The 11,026-nt window shown below is 39.3% G+C and overlaps 1 pseudogene; it reads right to left on the reverse strand.

Moving 5' to 3' along the window:
* Window positions 1-910: 910 nt before the first annotated feature.
* On the reverse strand, window positions 911-1,863 carry LOC124524066 (H/ACA ribonucleoprotein complex subunit 1-like; annotated as a pseudogene).
* Between the last annotated feature and the right edge of the window lie 9,163 nt (window positions 1,864-11,026).

An 11,026-nucleotide genomic window follows, 5' to 3' on the forward strand; every position in this document is an offset into this window, starting at 1 on the left:
GGGCTTTTCTCAGCACTTCTGTCTGTCACCTCACACCCCCCTGGCTCCAGGAGCTCCTTGCTTCCCCTTCTGCGGCGGGGGGGCTCCACACATCCCCATCTGGGAACTGACTTCCGGTGGGCAGTCCCTAGCCGGCCACATTGACAGCTCATGGTGCGCTTGGAGAGAACTACATTCTGGCCTCTGTGAATTTTCTTAATTATCAAGGGTTTTTTGGGTTTTGTTTTGTTTTGGTTTGGTTTGGTTTTTCTGTTTGAAGACCTTGACTCTTCCATAATTATTCTAAGAGTTGAGGAAGAAAAATCACCTAGCTATCCCCCTTTTTCCTCCAAATGTTCCTCCCACCTTATCCTAAAGAAATAGCTTCTCAGGGTACCTGGGTGGCTCAGTCAGCTCAGTGCCCTTCTTTGGATCAGGTCATGATCTCGCTGTTTGTTCAGTTCGAGCCCTGCATTGGGTTCTGTGCTGACAGCTCAGAGCGTGGAGCCTGCTTCTGATTCTGTGTCTCCCTCTCTCTCTGCCCCTCCCCCAATCTCTCTCAAAAATAAATATTTTTTTAAATTAAAAAACTAAATAGTTTCTCTTATAAGTAAATGCTTCCCCCTGTCTTTTTTTTCCCTAAATGAAAACTGCCCAATTATTAAGCACCCACAGAGTTACAAGCATTGTACAAAACATTAAAACACATGTTCCTTCTCTTTTAGAGCAAAAATGCCTATTCTGTGGCACTCTTTTGTTTTGTTTTGTTTTGTTTTTTGAGAGAGAGATAGAGAGACAGAGCAGAGTGCAAGCAGGGCAGGGGCAGAGAGAGAGGGACACAGAGAATCCGAAGCAGGCTCCAGGCTCTGAGCTGTCAGCACAGAGCCTGATGCAGGGCTGGAAGCCACGAACCTCGAGATCATGACCTGAGCTGAAGTGGGACTCTCAACTGACTGAGCCACCCAGACGCCCTGTGGCATTCATTTTTGCATGGCGTTGACATTTTAGTTCTAGTGTCATAAAATGACCAGGTCTTCAAGACTTGCTCAAGAAACAAGTTTCTGACCCACGGCCATTGATCCCGCAGGAAGTTTCTCTGTCAGCTGTTACACTCCACATCCTCTCCCTCTGAAACCACCACCGCCTTCCTCCTCTGAAGCTCCACCCTCCACCTCCTTTTCCACCTCGGCCACATCCTGCTCTTCCTCCTACTCGACCTCCCCTCTGCCACCACCTCCTTTCTCACCTGGAGGTCGAGGTAAAAACTTCTGCCATGCTAGCAGGGTATATGGGTCCATATAAAACTTCTGCATTTTTTTTGTTTTTTTAAAGGAAGATACCTTTATAGTTTCTGACGATTTAACTGAAAAATAAAAATCTCAAAGTTGTCCAAATAGTTCACCTTACCAATTTGTTCTTTGTTCTCTCAAACAAACCAGAGCGTTGAAAGAAGGCACCTTATTTTCATCTGCAGTACATTTACAAACTATGTCCTCGTCACCAGGATGCAGCAGCTCTCCTAATAAAAACGACACCTTCCGGAGGTCCTTGGCCTTGGCCTTTGGTAAAGCCTGTGCGGCCATATCCTGTCCACATCCTCCTCTGCCGCCACTGCCACCTGTGAAATGACCAACTCCACGTGGGACGTGGTTGCTGCTGCCATGGGGAATGAAGCCCCCACCTCAAGGAGAACCTCCACGACCTCCACCTTGAAAAGACATGCTTGCTCTACTGATGCCACGTGCACCTCTGGCCAAACCCCACATCTGTGATGGACAGGAGTCTGAGCCTTCTCCAAACTAACCCCCCCGCCAACTTCTTCCCAAGTCTTCCTTCGACAGTCCATCCTCATTTGCAGTCTCCTCACTCACTGAAGCTACTGTCTCTCTGTCCTCCGTGGCCCAGGGAGTGCCAGGATAGCATGGTCATGACAAGCAGTATTTAAAATCATACTTGGGGCACCAGGGTGGCTCATTCGGTTAAGTGTCTGACTCTAGCTCGGGTCATGAATGGCACGGTTTGTGAGGTCGAGCCTGGCATTGGGCTCTGCACTGACCGTGTAGAGTCTGCTTGGGATTTTCTCTCTCTCCCTACATCTCTGCTCCTCCCCAACTCATGCTTTCTCTCTCAAAATCAACAAATAAACTTTTAAAACATTACAAAAAAATAATCAAGTCACACTTGCCCTTGGATCTAATTCAGCCAATTATGATTTGTGTGTCCTTGGTGTAGTTACCTCTCCTCTCCAATCCTCACTTTTCATATCTGTACAATACCATGGGGTATTCATCTGTGTGGTTTGGCATAACAAATACCACACACAGGGTGGCTTAAACAAAAGACATTTATTTTCTCACAGTTCTGGAAGCCAGAAGTACGAGATCAAGGTGCCAGCAGCGTTGGTCTCTGGTGAGACTCCCTTCCTGTCTTATGGATGGTCACCTTCTCACTGTGCCCTCACATGGTCTTTCCTCTGTGCCCACAGTGAGCGGGGGGGGGGGGGTGTAGGGGGATCTCTGGTGTGTCTTCCTCTTCTTAAAGGACACCAGCTCTACCAGGCTAGGGCCCGAGCCTTATGACCTCATTTAATATTAACTACCTTCTGATAGGCCTTATCTCCAAATATAGTCCCACTGGAGGTTAAGACATCAACATATGCATTTTAGGGGGACACAGTTCAGTCTACAACAAATAGTATTCCTGTCTCCTAGAGTTACATGAGCAATGTGCTAGTTCAAGATGCAGACACCAAGATGCTTTACTGGGGAAAATGCCTGGGAGGGTAATGGGGGAAATGAAGGAAGCAAAGAGCTATCAGATCACAAAGAGTGTCTGAATGATGCTATAGAGGCAGAGGGCAAAGAAGGGAGTTTGGGTAGGGAAAGACTTAGATTACAGTAACACTTGCAAGGAAGTTTCAGCAAAGTCAAAGTCCTAAAACCCAAATCCCTGTTGCACTCAATTGCTGGCGGGGGGCGCTGGGGGAAAAGGCTGTGGGAAGTGCTGGGAACACAGTGGTGGCTTCAGAGGACAGCAGGTGGGACCATTAGTCAATTATGCTATGATCTGAGGAGAGTCACTGCATGTCTACCACCAGGATCAAGTTCAATAACTCACATGGAGCCCCTACCCCCGATCTCAGAGTACAGGCTCTGTAACATAGTGGTGGTGATAGACAATTCCAATGATGGTGATCATGATGACATCATTCTTTCCAGTTTACTGAGGTTCTTAGAATCTGACTTGCATGGAATCCACTCATGGGCTGCCATCATGCTCTGAAACTCCAAAATCTTTCCTGGTGAGCTGATCCAATAATGTCCTTGTTCTCCAGTACTCAACTGACCTTCCCATCCAAACACTTTTGTAAACATCTACTGAGCAGTAACATGTATTTTATCATCACCCAAAGAATCAGGGTAACCCTACAGTCACCCCAGTTTACTCTCTGGAGAAATATTCCAAGCTACTGACATAGGAAGAGGAATGAGACAGAGCCTGGCACACTCCTTGAGTTGAGAGCACAGAGGTGGCAGATCAGGCAGGCAAAAGTGGCTAAGGTTCACTCGGCAGGGTACCAGACAGAGTATAAGGAGAGGGGACTCAGAGATTTGCTGAGAGTCCCCTTGATTATTTAGTGGAGAACTGATCTTCCATGAATGTGAAAAACCACCTGAAGCCTGAGGTAGGAAGAATCACTCAAAAGAATCAGAAGAAATCCTTTGTAGAGCTCATGTGCTACCAGAAATAGCAGATGATCTCCTTAATCAGAGTGAAAAACTTTGTAATTTACAGGGCATCAGGGGCAGTACTCAGACGGGTCTTTCCACAGTAATGGGGAATCACAAACCCTAACCCAATGGTGATCTGGCCCCAACCAACAAAGCTTAAAAGCAAGTCCCAAATAGGACAAACTACTCCCAAGTAACTTAACCTTGTCCCAGAACAAAGTCCAAGAATGTTTAAAGGAATACAAAAATATCCAGCACTTAACAAGGTAAAATCCAAAATATCTAGCATCCCATCAAAAATTACCAGGCATATAAAAGTGAAAATTGGACCCATAATAATGAGAAAAGTCAATCAAAACCAATCCCAAACTGATACTAATGTTAGAATTATCAAGCAAAGACATTCAAAATTGTCCCAAGGAAAATCAGAAAATATTTTGAATTGAATAAAAATTAAATCCAGCACGCCAAAATGTGTAGGATACAACTTAAGCAGTATTTACATGGAAATTTGTAGCACTTGGAAACAAAGATCTCAAATCAACAATTGAAGCCTCTTACTTAAGACACAACAAAAATAAGAGTAAATAATTCCATGGCAAGGCAGAAGGGAGTCCTAATAAATACAATAAGAAACTGAAAACAGGGGTACCTGGGAGGGTCAGTTGGTTAACCATCTGACTTTGGCTCAGATCATGATCTCATGGTTTGTGGGTTGGAGCCCCACATCAGGTTCTGTGCTGTGCAGAGCCTGCTTTGGATTCTTTCTCTCTGCCCCTCCCCCGCTCATGTTCTCTCATCTCTCTTTCTCTCTCTCAAAATAAATAAATAAACTTTTAAAAAAATTAAGAGAAGAAACTGAAAATAAAAATAATAGGAAAAAAATCAATGAAATGAAAAGGTGATTATTTGAAAAGATCAATAAAAATGACAAACTGCTAACCAGATCTACAAAGAAAAGCAGAAAGAAGATGCAAATTATCACATCAAAAATGAAAAAGGAGACATCACTACAGACTCCACACACACTGAAATGATAACTATATACACATACATTTAAAAACTTAGAGGTAACGAACCAATTTCTTAAAAGCCACAAACTCAAAATTCAGAAGAAAGAATAATCTTATACTTATCTAGAAATCAAATTTATAGTTAAAAATCTTCTGCTCCCGGTGTACCTGGGTGGCTCAGTTGGTTAAACATCTGACTCTTGACCTTGGCTCAGGTCATGATCTCAGGGTTTCAGAGTTTGAGCCCGGCATGAGGATTCTCTCTCTCCTCTTTCTGCTCTGCCCCCCTATCTCAAAATAAGTAAATCAACTTAAAAAAATCTGCCCCTCCAAAACAAACAAATGAACAAACCAAAAAACCTCTTCCAGTTCCCAGATACTTTAACTGGCAAACTGTTCCAAACATCTAAAGATGCAATAAGACTAATGCTAAACAATCTTTGCCAGGAAACAGAAGAGGAGAAAACATTTCCCAATTAATTATGTAAGGCCCATTACCCTGATATCAAAACCAGAAAAAGGCAGCACAAGAAAAATACAGACCAATATGCTTTATGAACATAGCTGCAAAAATTCTCAACAAAATATTAGGAAATCAAATCCAGCAACATATAAAAAGAAAATACATCACAACCAAATGGGATTTATTCCAGGAATATAAATCCATTTAAAATTCAAAAACAATCAGTGTAATCTATCATATCAAAGCTATAAAGAAGAAATACCACATCATCAGATACTTAATGCAAAAAAAAACTTCAATAAAATTCAATATTTAGGGGTTCCTGGGTAACTCAGTCAGTTAAGCATATGACTCTTGATCTTGGCTCAGGTCAAGATCTCACAGTCATGAGATCAAGCCCCACGTCTGGCTCTGTGATGACAGGGCAGAGCCTGCTTGGGATTCTCTCTCTCTCTCTCTCTCTCTCTGCCCCTCTCCTGTTTGTGCTCTCTCTCTCAAACTAAATAAAAAAAACTTAAAAAAATTAGTATTTATTCATGATTTAAAAACTCAACAAACCAGAAATAGAAGAGAACTACATCAGCCTGATAAAGACTGAATGCTTTCCTAAAAACAAAGCAATGATGTGTACTTTTACTACTCCTACTCAACATCATACTAAAAGTCCTAGTTAGTAGTAAGAAGTAGTAATAAAAGACCACTAGCTCATAAAGGAAGAAATAAAACTGTGCCTAGTCACAGATGATGTGATTATCTATGTAGAAAATTCCAAGAAATCTCAAAAAAAAAAAAAAACCAAACAAACAAACCCAAACTCACCCCTCTTAGAACTAATAAGTGAGGGGACGATTGAATGGCTCAATCAGTTAAGCATCTGACATCGGTTCAGGTCACAATCTCACCGTTTGTGAGTTCAAGTCCTGCATCTGGTGAGACTGAGCCCCGCTTCAGGTAAGCACAAGCCTGCTTCCGATGGGCTCAAGCCCTGTTTCAAGTGAGCCCCACTTTGGGTGAGCCCTGCTTCTCTCACTCCCTCTCTCTCTCTGCCCCTCACTCACTTGAGCCCTCTCTCTCTAAAAAAAGAAAAGAAAAGAAAAGAAAAGAAAAGAAAAGAAAAGAAAAGAAAAGGGAAGGGAAGGGAAGGGAAGGGAAGGGAAGGGAAAGGAGAAAAGAAAAGAAAAGAAAAGAAAAGAAAAGAAAAGAAAAGAAAAGACAAAACTAATAAGTGAGTTAATATGGTCATAGGATTCAGGGTCAGCTGTGCAAAAAGCTGTGCAAAAAACAAACAATCTGATTAAAAAATGGGCAGAGTGTCTGAATATATATTTTTCCAAAGAACACATACAGATGGCCAATGGTACATGGGAAGATGCTCCACGTCACTGATCAAATCCACAATGAAATATCACCTCACACCTATTAGAATGGCTATTATAAAAAAGACAAGAGATATCAAGTATTGGTGAGGATACAGAGAAAAGGGAACCCATGTGCACTGCTGTTGTGAAGGTTAATTAATACAGCCACTGTGAAAACAGTATGGAAATTCTTTAAAAATTATAAATAAAACTACCATATGACCCAGCAATCTACTTCTAGGTGTTTATTAGAAGAAAACAAAAACACTAACTCAAAAAGATCTATGCACCCCCATGTTCATTGCAGCATTATTTATAAGAGTCAACACATAAATCAACAATAGCCAAACTATGGGAAAAGCACAAATGTCCATTCACTGATGAATGGATAAAGAAGATATGGAATATATATACAATGGAATATTAGCCATCAAAAAGAATGAAGTCATGAAATCTTGCCATTTGCAATGATGTGGATGGAGCTAGAGTGTATTATGCTGGGTGAAATACGTCAGTCAAAGACAAATTCCATTTGATTTCACTCATGTGGAATTTAACAAACAGATGAACATATGAGAAGAAAAAAAGAAAGGGAAATAAACCATAAGGGACTCTTAATGATAGAGAACAAACTGAGGGTTGATAGAGGGAGGTGGATGGGAATTGGGCTAAATGGGTGATGGGTATAAAGGAGGGCGCCTGTTATGATGGGCACTGGGTGTAATAGTGATGAATCACTAAATCCTACTCCTGAAACCAACATTACATTATATATTAGCTAACTAGAATTTAAATTCAAATTTTGAAAAAAAAAAAATCAACACATACCTAAGTGTCCATTGATAGATGAATGAACACACACACACACACACACACACACACACACACACACAGTATTATCCAGCCATAAGAAAAGAATGAAATCTTGCCATCTGCAAAAACATGGATAGACCTTGAGGGCATTGTGCTAAGTGAAACAAGTCAGACAGAGAAATACAAATACCATATGATCTTACTTATATATGAAATCAAAAACAAATAAAACAAAACAACAAAACCAGAGCTCAAAGATGATAGAAAACAGATTGGTCATTTCCAGAGGTTGGCGGGGGAGGTGGTGCACAAAATGGGTGAAGGGAGTCAAAAGGTACTAACTTATAGCTATAAAAAAATAGGTCATAGGGATATAATGCACAGCAATGTGACTATAGTTAATAAAACTATATTGCATATTTGAAAGTTGCTAAGGAGAGAAAATCTTAAAAGTTTTCATCATACACACAGAAAAATGTTGTAACTAAGTATGGGGACAGATATTAACTAGACTTACTTTAGTGATCATTTCATCATATATATATATATATATATATATATATAAAATCATGTTGTACACCTGAAACTACTATAATGTTATATGTAAATCATAGTTCAATAAAGAAAAAAAAGCAAGACAGAAATATGAGACAGTTATATTAGGGGTAATATAACTGCTGGCTACAGAATTGAATACATACAGTACTGTATTTCTTGCTGATTTTAATTCACGGATTCTGTACATAAATATGGTTAGAGAAAAAAAAATTTATGTTTCTATAAACTAATAATGAACAATTGGAACCCAATTTAAAAAAAAATCCCATCTATAATAGCTCAAAACTAATTATAAATCTAGTAAAACATATATAGGATATATATGGTGATAATCACAAAATTCTGATCAAAGTAGTTAAAGAAAACGTAAGTAAATAGAGACATACCATGTTCATGGATCGAAATACTGAAAATAATTAAAAGGTAAATTCTTTACAAATTGATCTATAAATTTTAGGAAATTTCAATAAAAATTCCAACAGGATTTTTTTGTAGATAGAGAATATGATTCTAAAATTTACATGGAAAGCAAACAACCAAAATAGCAAAAGCAAATTAAAAAAAAAAAGAAACTGGAGAACTCACACTACTGCCTTTAAAAATTATTACAATACCACTTGAGACACTTAAGACTATGTTGTACTGGCCGAAGGATAGACACACAGATCAGCAGAATAGAATATAGTTTAGAAATAAACATCGCCAATTGATTTTGACAGAGGTAGGAAGGCAACTGAATAGAGAAACGATGGTCTTTTCAACAAGCGATATTGCAACAAATAGATGTACGTATGTTAAAAAAACAAGTGAACCTCAACCTATACCTCACACTTTATACAAAAAGGGATTTAAAATGATAATAAGTATAAATGTAAAAGTATAAAACCTTTAGAAAAACAAAGAGGAGAAAAATCTTTGTGGTTTTGTGTTACGCAAAGAGTTCTTAGCTATGACACCAAAGGGCCAATCCATACAAGAAAAATTGCTAAATTGTACTTCATCAAAATTAAACACTTTTGCTTTGCAAAAGACATGAAAAGTCAGGAGAAAAATATTTGGAAATTACATATCCAGTGAAGGACTTGTATACAAAATATATAAACAGTTCTGAAACTTAACAGAAGGAAAACAAACAATCCAATTTTAAAATGGGCAAAAGATTTGGACAGACACTTCACAAAGAAGTTAAACTGATGGGAAAAAAAACAGCATGAAAAGATATGCAACATCATTAACAATCAGGGAAATGCAAGCTAAAACCGAAATGAAATAGCATTACACACTTTAGAATGGGTGGGGGGGGCTGTCAGTACGATGTGCGGGCAAGGATATGAAGCAACTGGAAATCTCTTACACTGATGGTGGGAATGCAAATTGGTACAGTCACTGTGGGAAACAGTTTCGCTGTTTCTTATAAATTTAAAGACGCAAATACTCAAATGACGTCAGTGATGTCACCCGTATGTATTTACCCTAGGTAAAGGAAAACATATGTTTACACAAAAACCTGTACAAAAATGGTGATAACTTAATGTCACTGAATCACAGTTAAAAATGGTTTAATTCTATGTTATGTATATTGTACCTCAAAAAAATGAAGAAAAAATCCCCCACATCCCATCTCTGTTTTCTGAGAGGAAAAACAATGTTTAGAACAACTCCATTCATGAGTGCCCAACACTGAAGACAATCTAAGTGTCCTTCAACAGTAAATGAGTAAGCTACCTATGGTATATCCGTACCAAAGAATACTACTCAACAATTAAAAAAAAATATATTGAGTCATACAACAAATGGGATGAATCTTAGAGGCATTATGCTGACTGAAGGAAGTCAATCTCAAAAGGTTAGTATTCATATGACTTTGTTTACATGACAATTTGGAAATGGCAAAATTATAGGGATAGATCTTTAGTCGCCAGGAGTTAGGAGTTGGGGAAAGGTATGACTACAAAGGGGTGGAAAAGAGAGTGTTTTCAGGTGATAGAGCTGTTCTGTGTCCTATGGTGGTGGTTCCATGATTCTACACATGAGCTAAAACTCCGAGAAGGGTATACACCCCCAAAAGTCAAATTTACGACTTTATTTATATGAATAAATGTATGATCATTTATATGAATATATATGATTCATTTATATGATTTTTATGATTTATTTATTTGAATATAGAAATAAGTAATAACGTAGAAATAAATCAAAGCCATCATCCTAACAGCCACCCCCACCACCAAAATGAAACAAAACCAAAGCACAACCCATCATTTCCTCCCTGCATTCTGTAATGACTAATGTAGTCCAAACTGAGCCAATTTTGAGTCTCTTTTTTCCTACCATCTCTGCGTAAGGGCATCAAGTTCTGTTGATTTTAGAATTGGAACGATCTTTTGAGTTAGTCCTCTCCTTGTTGAACCCCCAGTTTTATACTGTTAGACCTGTGGCCTGGATTAGTTTTGCAGCTTCATAAATGGTTTCTCTGCTCCCACTTTCAATTTGTCCTCTGAACTGGCACCAGGTTTGCACATGCTAATCTTTCATTTGAAAACATATTTAAATATCCCGCAATGATTTACCATCATCTTCAAGATACAGTCTAAACTCCTCCTCCATTTTCCTCCTACGTTGACCTCTTTGCTCCTCAAGTTAGCCCTGCCTTTCCTCACTTCCTTGCCTTTATTCATGCTGTTCCTTCTTAGCTTTCCATTTTTGTTCGAAAACAGTGCCTATCTCCTCTAAGTCCCTGCTCAGATGTTATGTGCCCTGATGTTCCCAGGCAGGTTTTTTCACTCATAAAATGGTTAGCTGCCTGAGGACAGGGACTGGGTCCCATCTATTTCCAGTTCCAAGCACTGTGCTTGACACAGAGTAGTGACAAAATCCCATTTGTTGAAATGACGTGAGAATAACTGACCTCAACTTAATAAGACATCAGCTTACCTTTCGCTTTTCACTCCATGGTGCTGGTATGCTATAGACACAGCTTCAGCCAGGAGTGTATTTTCCCCGCCAGTTTGTTAAGAATCCTTATTGGGAGTTTACTCTGTGCAAAGCAAGGGTGAGAGGCAGGACAGGACTATGAGAGTTTATGGGCAAAGGATAGATACATACACTGAG

The sequence above is a fragment of the Lynx rufus genome, unplaced genomic scaffold (genome assembly GCF_022079265.1).
Source record: "Lynx rufus isolate CCGP_SWC_20201006 ecotype Redwood Valley unplaced genomic scaffold, mLynRuf1.p SCAF_4, whole genome shotgun sequence".
NCBI classification, from domain to species: Eukaryota; Metazoa; Chordata; class Mammalia; order Carnivora; family Felidae; genus Lynx; species Lynx rufus.